General features: G+C 39.8%; 1 long non-coding RNA gene and 1 pseudogene across 1 annotated transcript in view; one reads left to right on the top strand and one right to left on the bottom strand.

Moving 5' to 3' along the window:
- The window catches only part of LOC137644120 (uncharacterized), a 645,283-nt gene that overhangs the window by 601,200 nt on the left and 21,583 nt on the right, over window positions 1-22,500 (top strand). The gene's annotated exons all lie outside the window — the stretch shown is intronic.
- LOC137644113 (mediator of RNA polymerase II transcription subunit 15-like) lies at window positions 18,540-20,329 on the bottom strand (annotated as a pseudogene).

Below are 22,500 nucleotides of genomic sequence, written 5' to 3' on the forward strand. Positions count from 1 at the left end.
GCCATACCCCTTTCTACCCGACCTGTCCCACACGAAAGTTGACTAACCTTGACGACTATAATACGGCTCGAAGTCTTTTTTTCTTCCTAGGTATTAAACCACTTCACTAGCATTTCATAACTGCTCTAATAAATTTTGATCTTTATTCATATATATATGTATATATACATTTTTTTATTCTGTTTTCCGGGGAATTGCACAGCATTAATATTAGTAGTTACATTGATTATATATATACAGAATATATGTATGTGTATGCATACATATTCATATACGCATCATATGTGTGTATATATATTATATATTATATGTATATTTTAGGATATATATATATATATATATATATATATATATATATATATATATATATATATATATATATATGTATGTGTGTTTATATATTTATGCTTTCGTTAGAGAGGCACTGCCCCTAACAAGGAACTGGCAAACCTTTGATGAATTTAGCCAATGAATCCCTCTGAGGCCCTGTTTCAATAGGCTTAGAAGGAGATGATGATGATAATATCCGGTGAGAGAATGTCATGAAAACGTCTTGTATATAAGTTTTTTTTTTTTTTTTTTGGGGGGGGGGGCGTGTGATGCCCTGTGATCATTATTTCCATGGGATCAGCACACCATACACAGTATAAGATGATGATTGGATCAATTGTATAGAATTGCGCGCACTTTGGCTGACAGGGACATATATACTGTACTTCCCCTTACGACTGACGTGTCCATAAAGTGCATTAAAAGGAAGGTAAATAAACTATTAATCTCATTTATTATGGAGTGAGAAATCTTTATGTTGAATTTTGCATTGGGACATTATTGGACTAAAGAAATATAAGTATTCCAACTGATAAAATACACTAAATTTGAAGCTTTTACGTGCATTTCAGTCTGAAAATTCGGTGAAGTCTCCTTCGAACCCAGTGAAAGCATCGCAGAGAGAATGTTGACGATGATATTACTTAAAGCTGGGTTTACCATAAAAAGACATTTTTGAATTATAAGATTATGATCATAGCACTTTTACAGAATAATCTCGATTTGCCGGAGTTCCGCCCCTTCATGCTCTCTCTCTCTCTCTCTCTCTCTCTCTCTCTCTCTCTCTCTCTCTCTCTCTCTCTCTCTCTCTCTCTCTCTCTCTCTCTCTCTCATTCCATATATCTGATTTCTCACTTTACGAGTTGGAAATAATCCCACAAATTTCAAGGAATTCTCTTTTGGATTTGGATGATGACACTGGAGAAAGATTTGGATTATCATGATGCAGGGAGCAACCAAACGTCTTGATGAGAAACTGAAGAGAAATCTTTGAATGCGATATCCTCGTTTAAACGTTCGATGGTAATAATGTGTTTTACATTTAGTTTTGGAAGCATTACATACTTATCACCTGGGATCGACAGATTTGAAAGCACTGTATTCAAATTTGCAGGAATCATCGGTGTTGGAAAGACTGTATTCCGAGCGGCTGGAATCAACAGTATAGGAAACGCTGTATTCTGATTTTTTTTAAAGGTTTTAAAGGTCGCTTATGAATGGGAGAGGCAAGGGACAGTGACATTTCCCTAGCAATCAGGACAATGCCCTAGAGACTGACCATATATCATATGATCAGCGCCCAAGCCTCCCCTCCACCCAAGCTAGGACCAGGGAGGGCCAGGCAATGGCTGCTGTTGACTCAGCAGATAGACCTATAGGCTCCCCCAAACCCCCCAACCTTAGCTCACAAGGTTGCAGATACGAATGGCACTGACGAGTCTGAGCGGGACTCGAACCCCCGACTGGCAAACACCAGGCAGAGACGTTACCAATTATGCCACAGTTTGGAATAAACGGTTTTGAAGCACTGTATTCTGATTGACTGGAATCAAAAGTTGAAGAACAGTTTTCTGATGGACGTGAATAAATATTTATGGAAAATCTGCATTCCAATTTGCTGGAATCAACGGTTTTAGAAGCTCTGTATTCAGATTGGCTGGAATCAACGGGTTTGGTAATATTGTATTCGGATTGACTGGAATCAACAGCTGAAGAAGCACTGTATTCTGATGGAAGGGACTAAACAGTTTTGGGAATACTGTATTCTGATTGGCTGGATTTAACGAGTTTGGGAGTACTGTGTTATCATTAGCTGGAATCAACGGTTTTAGAAGCACTGTATTCTAATTGGCTGTATTCAACGGGTTTGGAAGGATTTTATTATTTTTATTATTATTATTATTATTATTATTATTATTATTATTACTAGCCAAGCTACAACCATAATTGGAAAAGCAAGATGCTATAATTTATGCCCAAGGGCTCCAATAGGGAAAATAGCCCAGTAAGGAAAGGAAATAAGGAAATAAGTAAATGATGAGAACAAGTTAACAATAAATCATTCTAAAAACAGTAACAACGTCAAAACAGATATGTCCTATATAAACTATTAACAACGTCAAAAACAGATATGTCATATATAAACTATAAAAACACTCATGTCAGCCTGGTCAACATAAAAACATTTGCTCCAACTTTGAACTTTTGAAGTTCTACTAATTCAACTACCCGATTAGGAAGATCTTTCCACAACTTGGTAACAGCAAGAAAAAAACTTCTAGAATACTGTGTAGTATTGAGCCTCATGATGGAGAAGGCCTGGCTATTAGAATTAACTGCCTGCCTAGTATTACGAACAAGATAGAATTATCCAGGGAGATCTGAATGTAAAGGATGGTCAGAGTTATGAAAAATCTTATGCAACATGAATGAACTAATTGAACGACGGTGCCAAAGATTAATATCTAGATCACGAATAGGAAATTTTATAGACCGTAAGTTTCTGTCCAACAAATTAAGATGAGAATCAGCAGCTGAAGACCAGACAGGAGAACAATACTCAAAACAAGTAGAATGAAAGAATTAAAACATTTCTTCAGAATAGATTGATCACCGAAAATCTTAAAAGACTTTCTCAATAAGCCAATTTTTTGTGCAATTGAAGAAGACACAGACCTAATGTGTTTCTCAAAAGTAAATTTTCTGTCAAGAATCACACCTAAAATTTTAAAAGTCATACAAATTTAAAGAAACATTATCAATACTGAGATCCGGATGTTGAGGAGCCACCGTCCTTGTCCTACTTACAATCATACTGTGAGTTTTGTTAGGATTCAACTTCATACCCCATAATTTGCACCATGCACTAATTTTAGCTAAATCTCCATTGAGGGAGTCACCAACCCCAGATCTACATTCAGGGGATAGAATTGATGCAAAAAGAGTAGCATCATCAGCATATGCAACAAGCTTCTTTTCTAGACCAAACCACATTTCATGTGTATATAGTATGAAAAGTAATGGGCTAAGAATACTACCCTGTGGAACACTGGATATCACATTCCTATATTCACTATGGTGCCCATCAACAACAACTCTTTGAGATCTATTACTTAAAAAATCAATAATAATGCTAAGGAACGACCCACCCACTCCCAACTGTTTCAGTTTGAAAGCAAGGGCCTCATGATTAACACGGTCAAAGGCAGCACTAAAATCAAGGCCAATCGTACGAACTTCCTGACCACAATCAAGGGATTTCTGTACAGCATTGGAGATTGTAAGAAGGGCATCACATGCTCCAAGGCCTTTACGAAAACCAAATTGCAAAATAGGGAATAGATGATTACCTTCAGCAAACCTATTAAGACGTTTTGCCAGAAGACGCTCAAAAACTTTAGATAATATGGGAGATATGGAAATTGGGCGGTAATCAGTGGGACTTGAGCTACCACAAACACATTTACATAGAGGAGTAACATTACCAATCCTCCAACAAGTGCTAAAAGCTCCTCTTCTTGCTAACTTGCGCTGAAAAACAGATAACTTTTGAGCTAAGAAATCTGCTGTCTTTGTAAAAAACAATGGAAAAATAGCACGTGGGTCTATTCCTCCATAAGCATCAAAGTCCGTCAACAGAGCTTTAATTTCACGAGATCGAAAAGCTAAACTAGTTAGTTTAGCCTCAGGAAAATATGAATGAGGAAGTTCAAGTTTTTCATTACTCTCTCTACTGTCAAAATCATCTGCCAAAAGGGTTGCCTTTTCCTTTGGACAGTGAGTGACTGAGCCGTCTGGTTCAAGTAAAGGAGGAACTGTTGCATCTACACCAAAGAATGCAGATTTAAGGGTAGACCACCATTTATGTTCCGGAGTTGTACTAGAAAGGGTTTCTTTTATGGTTAAATTGTACTCTTTTTCAGTTGAAGCATAAACTCTCTGAGCAAAAGCTCGAAGCTGAGTATAGTTATTCCAGGTCAAATCTGATCTGTTACCCTTCCAAAGATGATAGGCCTCCTGCTTCTCCAAATAAGCACCTGTACAATCATCATTGAACCACGGTTTGTCCTTCTCTTGGTACCTTAGCACACGAGAAGGGATACGCCTATCAATTATGTTGACTATATTCTCATTCAAAAGGACAACAGGATCTACACTACTATATAATTGTGACCTATTCAATCACAAAAGATCATGCAAAATCCCATTCCAGTCTGCTTGGGATTTCATATAAATTTTATAAGAGTATGATATATCAGGGATAGGCTGCTCAATCTTCACTACTAATGAAATCAAGACATGATCAGATGTTCCGACTGGAGAACCAACCTTATAAGTTATAACGCCAGGGGAGTCAGTGTATACGAGGTCCAAGCAATTACCAGATCTGTGGGTAGCTTCATTTATTATTTGCTCACAGCCTGATTCAGAGGCAAAGTCTAAAGCTCTTAAGCCATGGGATCGGTAGGGGAGATAGAACTTAACCACTCCCTATGGTGAGCATTAAAATCACCAACAAAGACAAAGGAAGCCTTTCTATCATCTTCTTGTATCTCAGCCATATTGGTAAGAAGACAATCGAAGATAGAATCATCCATGTCTGGATTCCGATAGATCGAACACAAATAAAAGTTGTTATGCCGGCCACAAATTTTTATTACCTGAATCTCATGACATCCACATTGATAGCAGGACTTATGAGAAGCAGGGTACTCAGTCCTAATATACACAGCCATTCCCCTGGCCCTAGGGATGGCATCACGTTTCAACATTATTGGATTCTTAAAACCAGTTATAAGGAGCTCAGATGAGTGCCTCATATTAGAAACCAGAGTTTCTGATCACAAAAGAATATCATACTGTCTGGACGCAACTGTAAGGTCTTGAATATTTGCATGAAGACCACGAATATTACAATACAGAAGACGACATTGACGAAATCTAGGACGTACTGGTCCCAGATTCTGCTCAATGTCTCCAGACAGCATAAGAATTAAATTAGTTGGAATCAACGGTTTTAGAACCACTGTATTCTGATTGGCTGGATTCAGCGGGTTTGGGAGGCCTTTATTCTCATAGCTAGAATCATCGGGTTGGGAAGCACTGTATTCTGATTGGCTGGATTTAACGGGTTTGGAATCAACGGTTTTAGAAGCACTGTATTCTGAATGGCTGTATTCAACGGGGTTGTAAAGATTTTATTCTCATTAGCTGGAATCAACGGTTTTCGAAGCACAGTATTTTGATTGGCTGTATTCAACAGGTTTGGAAGGATTTTATTCTCATTAGCTGGAATCAACGGTTTTAGAAGCACTGTATTCTGATTGGCTGGATTTAACGTGTTTGGAAGGATTTTATTCTCATTAGCTGAAATCAACGGTTTTAGAAGCACTGTATTCTGATTGGCTGTATTCAACGGGTTTGGAAGGATTTTATTCTCATTAGCTGGAATCAACGGTTTTAGAAGCACTGTATTCTGATTGGCGGGATTTAACGTGTTTGGAAGGATTTTATTCACATTAGCAGAAATCAACGGTTTTAGAAGTGCTGTATTCTGATTAGCTGGATTTAACGGGTTTCGAAGGATTTTATTCTCATTAGCTGGAATCGACGGTTTTAGAAGCACTGTATTCTGATTAGCTGGATTTAACGGGTTTGGAAGGATTTTATTCTCATTAGCTGGAATCAACGGTTTTAGAAGCACTGTATTCTGATTAGCTGGATTTAACGGGTTTGGAAGGATTTTATTCTCATTAGCTGGAATCGACAGTTTTAGAAGCACTGTATTCTGATTGGCTGTATTCAACGGGTTTGGAAGGATTTTATTCTCATTAGCTGGAATCAACGGTTTTAGAAACACTGTATTCTGATTGGCTGTATTCAACGGGTTTGGAAGGACTTTATTCTCAATAGCTGAAATCAACGGGTTTGGAAGCACTGTATTCTGATTGGTTGGATTTAACGGGTTTGGGAGGACTTTATTCTCATTAGGTGGAATCAACGGTTTTTGAAGCACTGTATTCTGATTGGCTGTATTCAACGGGTTCGGAAGGACTTTATTCTCATTAGGTGGAATCAACGGTTTTAGAAGCACTGTATTCTGATTGGCTTGATTCAACGTGTTTGGAAGGATTTTATTCTCATTAGCTGGAATCAACGGTTTTAGAAGCACTGTATTCTGATTGGCGGGATTTAACGTGTTTGGAAGGATTTTATTCTCATTAGCTGAAATCAACGGTTTTAGAAGCACTGTATTCTGATTGGCTGTATTCAACGGGTTTGGAAGGATTTTATTTTCCTTAGCTGGAATCAACGGTTTAAGAAGCACTGTATTCTGATTCGCTGGATTTAAGAGGTTTGGGAGGACTGTATACTCATTATCTGGAATCAATGGTTTTAGAAGCACTGTGTTTGGCTGGATTAAATGGGTTTGGATGACTTTATTCTCATTAGCTGGAATCAACGGTTTTAGAAGCACTGTATTGTGATTGGCTTGATTTAAACGGTTTGGGAGGACTTCATTTTCATTAGCTGGAATCAACAGTTTTAGAAGCACTGTATTTTAATTGGCTCGATTCAACGGGTTTGGTAGGACTTTATTCTCATTAGCTGGAATTAACGGTTTCAGAAGCACTGTATTTTAATTGGCCAGATTCAATAGGTTTGGAAGGACTTTATTCTCATTAGCTGGAAATATATAACGGTTTTAGAAGCACTGTATTCTAGTTAGCTGGATTAACTGGTTTGGGAAGACTTTATTCTCATTAGCTGAAATCAACAGTTTTAGAAGCACTATATTCTGATTGGCTGGATTTATTGGGTTTGGGAGGACTTTATCATCATTAGCGGGAATCAGTGGTTTTAAAAGACTGTATTTTGATTGGCTGGATTCATCGAGTTCGGGAAGACTTTATTGTCATTAGCTGGATTCAACGATTTTAGGAGCACTGTATTATTTTTGGCTGAATTTAACGGGTGTGAAAGAACTTTATTCTCATTAGCTTGAATTACCAGTTTTTGAAGCACTGTATTCTTATTGGTTTAAAGGGCTTGGGAGGACTTCATTCTCATTAGCTGGAATCAACAGATTTTAAGCTCTCTATTCTGAATGGATAGATTTAACGGGTTTGGGAGGACTTTGTTCTCATTAGCTGGAATCAACGGTTTCAGAAGCACTGTATTCTGATTGCCTGGATTCAACAGGTTTGGGAGGACTTTATTCTCATTAGCTGGAATCAATGGTTTTAGAAGCAATGTATTCTGATTGGATGAATTTAACGAGTGTGTAAGGACTTTATTCTCATTGTTTGGAATCAACGGTTTTAGAAGCACTTGTATTCTGGTTGGCTAGATTTAACGGGTTTGGGAGGACTGTATTTTCATTAGCTGGAATCAACGATTTTAGACGCACTGTATTTTGATTGGCTGGATTCAATAGATTTCGATGAGTTTATTCTCATAGCTGGAATGAACGGGTTTGGAAGGACTGTATTTTGATTGGCTGGATTTCACGGGTTTGAGAGGACTTCATTCTCATTAGCTGGAATCAAAGGTTTTTGAAGCATTGTAGTCGGATTGGATGGATTTAACGCGTTTGGGAGGACTATTCTCATTAGCTGGAATGAATGGTTTTAGAAGCACTGTATTCTGATTGGCAGGATTTGACGGGTTTGGGAAGGCTGTATTTTCATTAGCTGGAATCAACGGTTTTAGAAGCACTGTATTCCGATTTGCTAGATTCAACAGATTTGGGATGACTTAATTCTCATAGCTGGAATCAACTGGTTTAAAAGCACTGTATTTTGATTGGCTAGATTTAACGAGTTTGGGAGGACTGTATTCTAATTAGCTGGGATTAACGGTTTTAGAAGCACTGTAATATGATTGGCTGCATTCAACGCGTTTGGAAAGATTTTATTCTCATTAGCTGGATTGACCGGATTTAGAAGGACTGTATTCTGATTGGCTGGATTTTATGGGTTTGGGAGGACTTCATTCTCATTAGCTGGAATCTACGGTTTTAGAAGAACTGTATTTTGATTGGCTGGATATAACGAGTTTGGGAGGACTGTATTTTCATTAGCTGGAATCTATGGTTTTAGAAGCATTGTATTCTGATTGGCTGGATTCAACAGATTTGGGGGGGGGGGGACTTAATTTCATTAGCTGGAATCAACGTTTTCAGAAGCTCTGTATTTTAATTGGCTGGATTAAACGGGTTTGGGAGGACTTTATTCTTATTAGCTGGAATCAACGGGTTTGGAAGCACTTTACTCTGATTGGTTGGACTTAACGGGTTTGCGAGGACTTCATTCTCATTAGCTGGAATCAACGAATTTGGAAGCTTTTTATTCTGATTGGCTGCATTCAACGGCTTTGGGAGGACTTTATTCGCATTAGTTGGAATCAACGGTTCTAGCAGAACTGTATTCTGATTGGCTGGATTTAACGGGTTTGGGATGACTTCATTGTCATTAGATGGAATCAACAGTTTTAGAAACACTGTATTCTGTTTGGCTCGACTTAATGTGTTTGGGAGGACTTTATTCTCATTAGCTGGAATCAACAGTTTTGGAAGCACTGTATTTTAATTGGCTCGAATCAACGAGTTTTGGAGGACTTTATTCTCATTATCTGGAATTAATGGTTTTAGAAGCACTGTATTCTGATTGGCTTGATTTAACGAGTTTGGGAGGACTTTTCTCATTAACTGGTATTAACAGTTTCGGAAGCACTGTATTTTGTTTGGCTCGATTTAACGGGTTTTGGAGGACTTTATTCTCATTATCTGGAATCAACAGTTTTAGAAGCACTCTATTATGATTGGGAGGACTGTTCTCTCATTAGCTGGAATCAACGGTTTTAGAAGTACTGTATTTTAATTCGCTTTATTCAACGGGTTTGGGAAGACTTTATTCTCATTAGCTGGAATCAACGGTTTTAGAAGTACTGTATTCTGATTGGCTGGATTCAACGGGTTTGGGAGAACTTTATTCTCATTAGCTGGAATCAACGGGTTTGGAAGTACTGCATTCCGATTGGATGGATTTAACGGGTTTGGGATAACTTTATTATCATTAGCTGGAATCAATGGTTCAATGCACTGTATTCTTAATGGATAGATTTAATGTGTTTGGGAGGACATTATTCTTATTTGGTGGAATAATTGGTTTTAGAATCTCTGTATTCTGATTGGCTGGATTTAACGGGTTTCGGTGGACTTTATTCTCATTAGCTGAATTCAACCGGTTTGGAAGCTCTGTATTCTGATTTGCTGTATTTAACGGGTTTGGGAGGACTGTATTCTCATTATATGGAATTAACGGTTTTAGAAGCACTGTATCCTGATTGGCTCTGATTCAACAGGTTTGGGATGACTTTATTCTCATAGCTGGAATCAACGGGTTTGGAAGTACTCTATTGTGATTGGCTGGATTTAAAGGGTTTGGGACGACTTTATTCTCATTGGCTGGAATCAAAGGGTTTTGAAAGACTGTATTCTGTTTGACTGGATTTAATGGGTTTTGGATGACTTCATTTTCATTAGCTGGAATCAAAGACTTTAGAAGCACTGTATTCTATTTTGCTAGATTTTACAGGTTTGGGAGGACTTTATTCTCGTCAGCTGGAATCAAAGGCTTTAGAAGTATAGTAGGGTGAGGCAATTTTGGACACCTTTTTAGTAACCTTTGTACAAAATCTCTATTAATAATTTATGACCAAATAGCAAACATATTTTCAAGAGAGGGAGGTCTCATCTATAAAAATGGCTTGTTTCATAATCATCAAAGAATTAGAAATTCTCGTATTACAGTAATAAAGAAAATATCTCAGAGGCGAGGCAATTTTGGACAGTGAGGCAATTTTGGACACGTCTGTATCTCCGTTAAGCTCCAACGCTCAGTTGGGCAAACTATAACAATTTGTGCTCCCTATCAATAGAAATATGCTAGAAAAAAATTATAGACTTACATAAATTTTGTGTCCGTAATCCAAGATTGTCCAATTTTGCTTCGCCAAGAAAAAAGTGAGAAGTTTGCGTGTCCAATTTTGCCTGACCGTGGTTTTGAAAACTGTCCAATTTTGTCTTACTATATGAATATGTAAATCAAACTTTGTATTCGAGCACACAAATATACTTTTATGTATAAATATGCATATATGTAATCATAAAAATTCAAAATAAGACATAAGGGGTGCAGTAAAAGGGGTGTCTGCCCAAGGTGACACCCTAAAAGTGAGTGACACCCTGAGAGTTACATTGGAAAAAAAAAGTTTCTTTCTAGCTCGATGGTTATGATATGTTTTTCAAAAAGTTATTTAATACTGGGGACACTCTTAAAGCTGTTGACACTCAGGGGGGTGAAACCTTCAAAAAGATTGACCAAAACATGGTAACATCCTCGAGAGGGGTGTCAACCCAAATGCTAGAAATATCTAAAAAAAACTCTACTATATACATTGTTCCCATAATAATTCATATATCCAAATGAAAATTTCAGGAATTGAAATAGAATATATTTTCACTGTTCCTGCTAATTTCCATGTTGATAACTGTCATGTTGCCTTTTTGATATGGTGTTAAATGGAGCAACATTGAGTGAATAGCATGATAGATGCATCAAGGAGGGCCAAAGCTGATCCCATAAACAACATTCGTCCTAAGTTGTACCTATCCATTTTATTCTTATCATTGTTACCTCATACTATGAACGAGCCTTCAAATAGATACTTTTACCTACAAAAGAAAAGGATACAATCGAAGATTTAAGAAAAAAAGATGAAATGAAGAAAAATAAAAGGAAAAACACAAAGAAAGAGAGATAGAAACATTACAAGTCATGGAAATACAAAGCAACCAAATATCTCTTGATTCTTTAAGAAAAAATGTCTGCAAACACTAACGTAAATAAAAAAAAATCTAAATTGACCAAGGTAATAAATAGTGATAATTGAACTGCTAGGATAGTCCCGATAGTGAATGTTAAGGATTTATTTATACCTAAAATAAAAGAAATAAAAAAGAAATTCAAATTATTTTGGAAGATATTAAGGATCGTCCATTATTTTGCATTGGTAGAGCAACAAAAGGGTTTTTAGAGGAAGAAGGATGCGAAGTGACTCGCTTTGAGCTAGATGCTTGAAGCCACTGTCCACATATCATCATCATCATCTCCTCCCACGCCTATTGACGCAAAGGGGCCTCAATTAGATTTCGCTAGTCGTCTCTTATCTTCAGCTTTTAATTCAATACTTCTCCATCACAATATCCTACTTCATGCTTTATAGTCCTGAGTCTTCCAACTCTTCTAGTGCCTTGTGGAGGCCAGTTTAAAGTTTGGTGAACTAATGTCTCTTACGGAGAACAAAGAGCATCCCCAAACCATCTCCATGTACCCCTCACCATGATCTCATCCACATGTGGCGCTTGAGTATTCTCTCTTAGTTTCATTTCTAATCCTGTCCTGTCATTTAACACTCAATATTCTTCTGAGGGCTTTGTTCTCAAATCTACAAAATGAGTTTCATTAATATACCAAGATTCACGACCATACAGTAACACCGATCTCACTAAACTGATATATAGCCTGATTATTATATGTAATTTTAGGCGACCTGATTTCCAAATTTGACTTAACCTAGCCATCCTCTGATTTGCTTTTTTTCAATCTTTCATTAAACTCAAATTCTAAAGCTCCTATATTGGATATCATAGTTCCTAAATATTTAAATAATTCTACCTCATTAATCCTTTATCCTTCCAAAGATATTTCATCTTCCATTGCATATTCTGTTCTCATCATCTGTCTTTCTTCTATTCATCTCGAGCCCAACCTCATGTGATTTTTCATGCATTCTGGTAAGCAAGCTTTCCAAGCCCTGTGGTGTTCTGCTAATTAGGACAGCGTCATCAGCATACTCTAGGTCTCCTAATTTTCTGTTACCAATCCAGTCCAATCCTTCTTCACCATTCCCAACCGATCTATTCATTACAAAATCTATGAGGAGGATAAACAACATAGGTAACAACACATTCCCTAAGAGTACTCCACTTTTCACTGGAAATTCGTTTTATAAGAAGCCACTAACATTAACTTTGCATTTGCCATGCTTATGAACAGACAATTAAATTTACATAGTTGAGAGGAATTCTATATTCTACATATTGCTGTACCACATGTCTTAAATGAAAATTTGGTCAGTACAACTTCTACCATTTCTAAATCCTGCTTGTTCATCTCTCAACTTTTCATCAATTTTTCTCTCTAGTCTATATATTTTCATGACAGCTGACGTAAGTGTGATGCCTCTGTAATGATTGCAATCAGTTAGATCTTTTTCTGTCATTTTCACCAGCACTCCTAGCTCCCATACATAAGGCTTTGCCTCTTCACGCCACATTCTACAAAATAATCTTGTAGGTAATCTGGGAGTCACTTCATTTTCAGGCAATATCATCTCAGCAGTTATTCCTTTGTATCCAGGGGATTTCCATCTTTTTTGTAAATAGCTTCGACTTCAAACACAACTAATTCATTCATGGGCACATCAAGGTCTTCATCAGTTTCAGGTATATCAACCAAATTATTCCCTTCGTATTTCCTATTCATGACCTCACTAAAGTGTTCAATCCAACGTTACCTTTCTTCATGTTCTTTTGTTATAACAGATCCATCTTTCTTTTTGATGTGTATATGCTTCTTTTTTCCCCGTAGAGATTTCATTGATAATTCCAAGAGCAATTTCTACAACATAGCCACTCCCTGAATTCATAGCTTTGTCAGCCTCATCTGCTTTCCTGTCTAAATATTCTCTCCAATCATTCCTGATATTTCTTTTGACCTCACTATCAATACTGAAATACTTGGCATGCTCTGCCTTGTAATTTTCATTACTTCCTCGAAAACTTTAAGAAATCAATTTCTGTCTTTGTCTTCTTTTTATAGTATCCCAAGTATCATTTGATATCTATGGTTTTCTCCTTGTAACTGCATGTCCCAAAACTTCGTCTCTTAAAGTCTCTTAAGACTGTAAATCGATTCCTACATTCTGTTACAAAGATTTCTGTGCTCATCCTCTAGAAGCTTAGTTGTATCAAATTTAGGTATTCTATCTACATTTCTGTTGGGTTCTTTCAGTTTTAATATTTGTGTGGCAATGGGAGCTGGTGATCACTACCAATAACTGCACCTCTATAGCTTGTTACATTTCCCAGTCCTCCTTCTCTCTTTATCAATGGCTATGTGATCTATTTGATATTTGTAATTACCACATGGTGAAGTCCTTGTATATTTGTGGATCTCCTTCTGCTGGAAAAGAGTACCTCCAGTTACAAGATTGTTTGTTTAACAATAACTTATAAAATGTGCCCCATTTTCATTTGCAACTTCGCCAAGAACCTCAACACCCATCACATTTTCTATCCCTTGATTATTCATTCTAACTCTAGCATTGAGGTCATTAATCACAATTTTCATATCTCTCTAGGTTCTCACCTATTATACTCTGCAGTTCTTCACAGTATTCATCTTTCCTATCTTCAGGGGAATCATTTGATTTGCCTTGGAAGATGGAATCTTCGGGATCTTAAACCCTTCTCTGAAGCCTCTTCCCTTTTTGCCCGGCGGGCATGCTGTCATGCGTTTGCGGGGAGGGGAACGGGGCAATTTTAGCCTGTCAAAAAGTATTCATTCCTTTTGCCTCTCGCGCGAGTGCGAAGGAGAGTACTGGAGCGTTGGTGCACATGATGCTGCTGGTGCTCAGTTTCTGCTGAAGCACAGTTTTTGGTGAAGGCACAGAAAAGCGCTGGCGCGCAGGAAACCAATGCATAGGGTGAATATACAAAAAATAGGCCAGACTATTTGGCCTCTATTTTGAGGTACCTTACATCTAGCATTAGAGGCTCTCTGACTTTTTATTTTGAGGTGCCATACTTCCAACATTAGAGGATATTTAAGCTCTATTTTGAGGTGCCATACCTTTAGTATTAAGGGCTCTATGACCTCGATTTCGAGGTACTATAATCTTAGCATTATATGTTTTTTTATCTCTAATTTGAAGTGCTTTACCTCAAGCATTAGAGGCTCTTTGACCTCTATTTTGAGGCTCCTTACTTTTAGCATTAGAGGGTCTTTGACCTCCACTTTGAGGCTCCTTACTTTTAGCATTAGAGGCTCTTTGACCTCTATTTTGAGGCTCCCTACTTTAAACATTAGAAGGTTTTTTACTTCTATTTTGAGGCTCCTTACGTTTAGCATTAGAGGCTCTTTGACCCCTATTTTGAGACTGCTCACTTTTAGCATTAGAGTCTCTTTGACCTCTATTTGAGGCTCCTTACTTTTAGCATTAGAGAGTCTTTGACCTCTATTTTGTAGCTCATTACTTTTAGCATTAGAGGCTGTTTGACCTCTATTTTGAGGCTCCTTACTTTGAGTATTAGAGGGTCTTTGACCTCTATTTTGAGGCGCCATATGTTTAGCATTAAAGGCTCTTTGACCTCTGTTTTGAGGGTCCTTACTTTTAGCATTAGAGGGTCTTTGACCTCTATATTGAGGCTCCTTACTTTTAGCATTAGAGGGTCTTTGATCTCCATTTTGAGGCTCCTTACGTTTAGCATTAGAGGCTCTTTGACCTCTATTTTGAGGCTCCTTACGTTTAGCATTAGAGGGTCTTTGACCTCTATTTTTAGGCTCATTACTTTTAGCGTTAGAGGCTCTTTAACCTCTATTTTGAGACTGCTCACTTTCAGCATTAGAGTCTGTTTGACCTCTATTTTGAGGCACCTTACTTTGAGCATTAGAGGGTCTTTGACCTCTATTTTGAGACTCCTTACCTTTAGCATTAGAGGGTCTTTGACCTTTATTTTGAGGCTCCTTACTTTTAGCATTAGAGGGTGTTTGACCTCTATTTTGATGCTCCTTACTTTTAGCATTAGAGTCTCTTTGACCTCTGTATTGAGGCTCCTTACTTTTAGCATTAGAGGGTCTTTGACCTCTATTTTGAGGCTCATTGCTTTTAGCATTAGAGGCTCTTTGACCTCTATTTTGAGGCTGCTTAGTTTAGCATTAGTAGGTCTTTGACTTCTAGTTTGAGGCTCCTTACTTTGAGCATTAAAGGCTCTTTGACCTCTATTTTGAGACCGCTCACTTTTAGCATTAGAGTCTCTTTGACCTCTATTTTGAGGCTCCTTACTTTTAGTATTAGAGGCTCTTTGACCTCTTATTTTAAGGGTCCTTACTTTTAGCATTAGAGACTCTTTGACCTCTATTTTGAGACTCATTTTAGCATTAGAGGGTGTTTGACCTCTATTTTGAGGTTCCCTTCTTTTAGCATTAGAGGGTCCTTGACCTCTATTTTGAGGCTCCTTACTTTGGGCATTAGAGGTTCTTTGACCTCTATTTTGAGGCTCCTTATTTTGAGCATTAGAGGTTCTTTGATCTCTGTTATGAGGCTCCTTGCATTGAGCATTAGATGGTCTTTGACCTCTGTTTTGATGTTCCTTACTTTTAGCATTAGAGGGTCTTTGACCTCTATTTTGAGGCTCCTTACGTTTAGCATTAGAGGGTATTTGACCTCTATTTTGAGGCTCCTTACTTTTAGCATTAGAGACTCTTTGACCTCTATTTTGAGGCTGCTCACTTCTAGCATTAGTGTCTTTTTTACCTCTATTATGAGGCTCCTTACTTTTAGCATTAGAGGGTCTTTGACCTCTATTTTGAGGCTCCTTACTTTTAGCATTAGAGGCTCTTTGACCTCTATTTTGAGATTCATTTTAGCATTAGAGGGTCTTTGACCTCTATTTTGAGGCTCCTTGCATTTAGCATTAGATGGTCTTTGACCTCTGTTTTGATGTTCCTCACTTTTAGCATTAGAGGCTCATTGACCTCTATTTTGAGGCTTCTTAAGGTCCAGTCACACATGCATGTTCTCACCCGGTATGTCCTCCCGTATGCCCATACGCGGCCAAACGTGCGTTTTAACCACGCCCACACAGGTATTGAATTGTGCCGCACAACGTTGCACCTACGTTGCACCTACGCACGTCAGTATGACGTTAGTACTGCGTTAGTGTGACGTAGTGCGTGAGTGGCAGCCGTTGTGCGTTGTACTTACGTTGTGCATACGTTATGTGGACCTACTGTATGGACATACTTCCAGGTAGTACGTGAAGGGTCACGCAAGCATAACGTCTTTACTAGGTATGGTGACGTAGGTGGTACGTCAAGTGCCGTCAGAGCTACGTCAGAGCTACGTCAGAGCTACATAAGAGCTACGTCAGAGCAACGTCAGAGCTACGTCAGACTTTCGTCAGAGGTATATCAGCGCGAGGTTGGTGCCAGGCATGCCTCCTCTATACTCCCAGGTATAAAAAGGGTGCTGGGCGGTACCTGACAGTCATTCACCATCCAACCTTCACCAGAGCAGCACTATGGACGACACCATGAGAGATTCATTAGCTTTGCTGAGGGGCCGGCATAGGGGCAATGCTAAACTCAAAAAAGCCCTGAAACTGTATGTGGTACTCAAGGTGACCAAAGCAGTCGTCGACTACTGTGAAGAACAACAAGAAGCACAGAAACGTCGCCGAAAACGACGGAGGGTATGGGTGGAGCCCTATTTGCAACGTCGGATGGAACAGGGTCACTACAACAACCTGATGGAGGAATTGGCCAACGAAGCTCCTGAACTGTTCAAGAATTACACCAGGACAAGCAAAGCCCTGTTTGATGAGATTGTTGAACGCGTTACGCCGCACATCAAGAAGCAAACAACGTCGTGGAGAGACCCCCTCGAACCTGGCCTGCGTGTTGCCATCACACTACGGTTCCTAGCAACAGGGGACAGCTACATGACTCTGCAGTACAGCTTCAGAGTTCCCCACAACACCATCAGCGGCATTGTGCCAGAAACCTGCCGTGCAATTGTCGCCGAGTATGGAAGTGAAGAGCTCCGAACACCACAGACACAGGCGGAATGGCTCCAGGTTGCATCGGGCTTTTGGGACAAGTGGAAGTTTCCCAACTGCATAGGTGCCATTGACGGGAAACACATCCGCATCAAGAATCCACCTGGAGGAGGGTCTTACTACTATAACTACAAGAAGTTCTACTCAATACTCCTGGTGGGCATCTGCGACAGCCAATACAGATTCCTCTACGTCGACGTGGGTGCCATAGGGTCCGAGTCAGATGCAGGGGTGTTCGCCCACACACAGCTGAAAGAGCTGGTTGAGCACTCTAAGGCCCACATCCCCCCTGCAGGACCTCTACCAGGCGATACTGATGGCAAGAAGTGCGACTACTTCTTCGTTGGAGACGATGCCTTTGCCCTTCGACACTATATGATGAAACCATACCCACTTCGGTCGCTGACGGTTGATGAAAGGATCTACAACTACAGGCTGAGCAGGGCACGTCGAACAATTGAGAATGCCTTTGGGATCATGGCCAATAGGTTCCGGGTCTTCCACACACCCATATGCCTCCGACCCGATAATGTTGAAGCTGTAGTGATGGGAGCGTGTGTGTTGCACAACATGTTGCGCAATAGAGTACTTTCGGCCAGCAGCCTGAGCGATGCGGAGGATCCCAACACACACAACATGGTAGATGGAGACTGGAGAAACGACCCACCTGTTGGCACCCCATTACCATCTATTCATGGCCGTGCCAATGCTGCCATTGCAATTGCCCAGAGGAACTATCTGAAGAAGTATGTGACGTCACCCCTAGGAGCTGTTGCCTGGCAAAACAATATGATATAATAATACATTGTACCACACTATGTACTGTAAATACCCAATAAAACAAAAAAACCAAACATGTGTTTCTTTTTCTTATATTAGTTTGTTTATAATTATGTTATATTATTTTATATTATTTATTTATAATATATTTATTTTATATTTATTTCTTTATATTTTATATTTATTTCTTATTGCCTAATAACTGTTAATAGGAGAAGGAAAAATGGAGTAAACTCAAAATAAACATTTATTTATTCCTTTCAAATTATTGTGTACATTTTGTTTTATTACATAAATTTTATAAGCTGAAGGAAAAATGCAGTAAACTCAAAATAAACATTCATTTATTCCTTTCAAATTATTGTGTACATTTTGTTTTATTACATAAATTTTATAAGCTGAAGGAAAAATGGAGTAAACTCAAAATAAACATTTATTTATTCTTTTCATATTATAATAAAAGCTAAAAGTCCGCTGAAGAGGTCGGCGTATGCAGTGTTGTAGTACTTTGTTGCGGAGGAGCCTTTGCTGGAGTATAGGCTGTGGAGGCTTGGCCCGGCAGCTGCATGTCCATCAACAGGGACATATTGAGGTCGGTGGTGTTGTTTGCAGGAACCCCAATGCTGCTTGTAGAAGGGCTCCTGAGGAGATACGGTTGCTGCAACAATTGCAGCTGCTGGGGGGTAACCGATGTCACCGCTGGTTGGCCCTGCTGCCGAATGGAAGGGAATGTGGCAGGGAATGTGGCAGGGAGCTATGGCACTAGTTGTGGCTGTTGCTGTTGTGGCTGTTGCAGCTGTTGTTGCAGCTGTTGCAACTGCTGCAGCTGTTGTGGCTCCAACATTAGTAGTTGTTGCTGTTGCTGTTGGGGCTGGGCCTTGGGCGGAGAGGGGGCAGGGCAGTACTCAGAGTTAATTATGTGGTACTTTAGGTCATGTGAGGCCATTTCAGCACCTTGTTTGGTCGCCTGCTCATATTTTCTGAGGCAGGCGGTGATCTCCATCCTGAAGATGGGCATCAGGCTTGGCCCAACCTTCAGTAGCATGGGGAGCAACGATTCCAAAAAGTGCCTCGCCGCCTCTGTATCCCTGTCCCCACTCAGCTCCTTGAACTCCGACAGGAAGTGTTTGGCCACATCGATTACCTAGGAAGAAAATTACCCAATCGAATAGATTCTAAAATTCTAAAATTAGTTGATTTAATGAATGTAATTAGATGCAGTTGTATTACTAGTCAATAGTAACCATAAAAACATGTTTTTTTTAATTAGTTGAAACTTTACGTAGTGAATACCTTTGTACAGATTTCTTTTGGGTTTTTATTTCATACAAAATTTAGAACTTTATTACTACTATACCTGCCTTCCTTTTAAACAAAATTAAAACACAACTCACCGAGTCAATTGCCGCTCCTGGCTTCATTGGGGGGTGCTTCCTGGTTCGGGGTTTTCTTGGAACCTTGATTGCAGGCACCACCACTACCTCCTCGTCCTCGCTGGCCGGCGAGGGTGTGTCCGGGTCGCCATGAGAAACCCCTACCCCTGTAGTCGTCGCGGTTGTTGTGGTTGTTGTGGCTGCGGTGATTCTGGTGGCAGGAGTGTCGTCGTCCTGGAATGGATTGGCAATCAATTAAAATGCACGGTCAAATATGCATATATAGTTTAGATTAACAAACATATTTTAGGTTAATTTTTTTTTATTTCACTAAAGTGTATAAATTAGTATGTTGACTTGGTACGTTTTTATATAGTTTAAATTAACAAACATATTGTAGGTTAAATTTTTTTTAATTTTACTACATTGTATAAATTACTATGTTGACTTGGTACATTTTTATATAGTTTATTATGAAATTATTAACAAACACATTTTAAGTTAAAAAATTGACTCACCGTTGGTAGACCTAGTGTGGCCGTTTTGTGTTGGCGTACTATGTGCGCCTTGAGGAAGGGGAACAGCTCAAGGATCCATCTCTCTCGGTCCGTGTGCCTCTTGGAGCCCGTTGCTTGGCCGCTGACGGTGTTTGTGAGCCGCCCATAGCGGCTCCTGAGGGAGCTGAACCAGGTCCGGAGGTCGGTCCCTGAGACTGGGGGTTCCAACTTGGCCCCTTGTTCCTCCCAGGCCCTGGCGATTTTGGCCTTGTCCTTGTAGGCCGTCTTGCCCCTGTTGTAAATAAACTCGCCCTCCACCTCGAGCCACTGGGCCAGGGCCCTCTCCTGGGCATCAGTCAGGATCACTGAGGGGTTCTTCTTCCTCCTTTTCTGTTTCTTTTGAAGAGCAGGAGCAGGGCCCTCGCCTGGGAGTTGGACGAATTCTCCTGCGGGCTCCTATCCCTCCTCTCAAACACAGCAACGGCCGAATCATTAAGGAGCAGCTCAACAGAGGGTGATGAAGCTCTGCCTGAAGGAGGAGGGGGGCCTTCGTCGTCCTCGGCACCGACAGGCGAAGAGGGATTGTCCTCAAAATCACTGGGGAGGTCATGGGCAGGGGTAGAGGTGACAATGGGCCTCTTCAAGCCCTTGGACCCTTTACTTCCCTTTACCATGTTGAATAATAAACACGCAACACAATGCACTATACAGAGTGGTGGCTCTGAAGGGTGAGGTGTAGTACAACCACGGTATAAACACGCAACACAGTGGTGGCTCTGAAGGGTGAGGTGTAGTACATCCACGGTATAAACACGCAACACAGTGGTGGTACATCCACAGGGTACGGCTCTCTCTGTCACACTGAAGCCACGTTGCCGCGCCGCTGCCTTAACGCTACCTGGCGGTGGCGTGGGTTGGCGTGTTTGGCGGGGAAACAGCCACAATACGTGAAGATGGCGTTGGGCTTCCTTAGCACTGACGTTATACATTACGTATGTTCACGTATGTTCCGGTTGCCCCTAGGTTGGCCTCCCGTGCGCTCAACGTATAGTCAAGTACAATCACGGATACGTGACGACCCACGTATATTGTGAGCTGCCCACAATATACGTGGCCCTCGCCGTACCGCCAGGTATCCACGAGGTACCGTTCATACGGCAAGGTACGTCCTAGGTTGCTGGGACGTTTCCTCAATTACTGCGTTGCACGAACCAGCGAACTGAGTTGTATTGACGTTATACGTGCACTTTTTGATACGTGATAATACGGCTGGCCTAAACATGCATGTGTGACTGGACCTTTACGTTTAGCATTAGAGGGTATTAGACCTCTATTTTGAGGCTCCTTACTTTTAGCATTAGAGTTTCTTTGACCTGTATTATGAGGCTCCTTACTTTTAGCATTAGAGGGTCTTTGACCTCTATTTTGAGGCTTCTTATGTTTAGCATTAGAGATTCTTTCACCTCTATTTTGAGGCTCCTTACTTTGAGCATTAGAGGCTCTTTGACCTCTATTTTGAGGCTGCTCACTTCTAGCATTAGAGTCTCTTTGACCTCTATCATGTGGCTCCTTACTTTTATCATTAGAGGGTTTTTTACCTCTATTTTGAGGCTTCTTATGTTTAGCATTAGAGATTCTTTCACCTCTATTTTGAGGTTCCTTACTTTTTGTATTAGAGGCTCTTTGATCTCGATTTTGAGGTGCAGTATCTCCTGCATTAGAGGTTCTTTGACCTCTATTTTGAAGATCCTTTCTTTTAGCATTGGAGGCTCTTTGACCTATATTTTGAGGCTCCTTACTTTTAGCATTAGAGGCTCTTTGACCTCTAATTTGAGGCTCCATACTTATAGCATTAGAGTGTCTTTGACCTCTATTTTGAGGCTCATTACTTTGAGCATTAGAGGCTCTTTGACCTCTATTTTGAGGCTCCTTACTTTTAGCATTAGAGGGTCTTTGACCTCTATTTTGAGGCTCCTTACTCTTAGCATTAGAGGTTCTTTCACCTCTATTTTGAGGCTCCTTACTCTTAGCATTAGAGGCTCTTTGACCTCTATTTTGAGGCTCCTTACTTTTAGCATTAGAGGCTCTTTGACCTCTATTTTGAGGCTCCATACTTTTTATCATTAGAGGGTCTTTGACATCTATTTTGAGGCTTCTTACGTTTAGCATTAGAGTCTCTTTGATCTCTATTTTGAGGCTCCTTACTTTTAGCATTAGAGACTGTTTGACCTCTATTTTGAGGTTCCCTACTTTTAGCATTAGAGGGTCTTTGACCTCTATTTTGAGGCTCCTTACTCTTAGCATTAGAGGTTCTTTGACCTCTATTTTGAGGCTCCTTACTTTGAGCATTAGAGGTTCTTTGATCTCTGTTATGAGGCTTCTTACGTTTAGCATTAGAGGGTCTTTGACCTCTGTTTTCAGGCTCCTTACTTTCAGTATTAGAGGTTCTTTGACCTCTATTTTGAGGCTCCTTACTTTTAGCAATAGAGGGTCTTTGACCTCTATTTTGAGGCTCCTTACTTTTAGCATTAGAGGCTCTTTGACCTCTGTTTTG

The sequence above is a fragment of the Palaemon carinicauda genome, chromosome 1, assembly GCF_036898095.1.
Source record: "Palaemon carinicauda isolate YSFRI2023 chromosome 1, ASM3689809v2, whole genome shotgun sequence".
Lineage (NCBI taxonomy): Eukaryota > Metazoa > Arthropoda > Malacostraca > Decapoda > Palaemonidae > Palaemon > Palaemon carinicauda.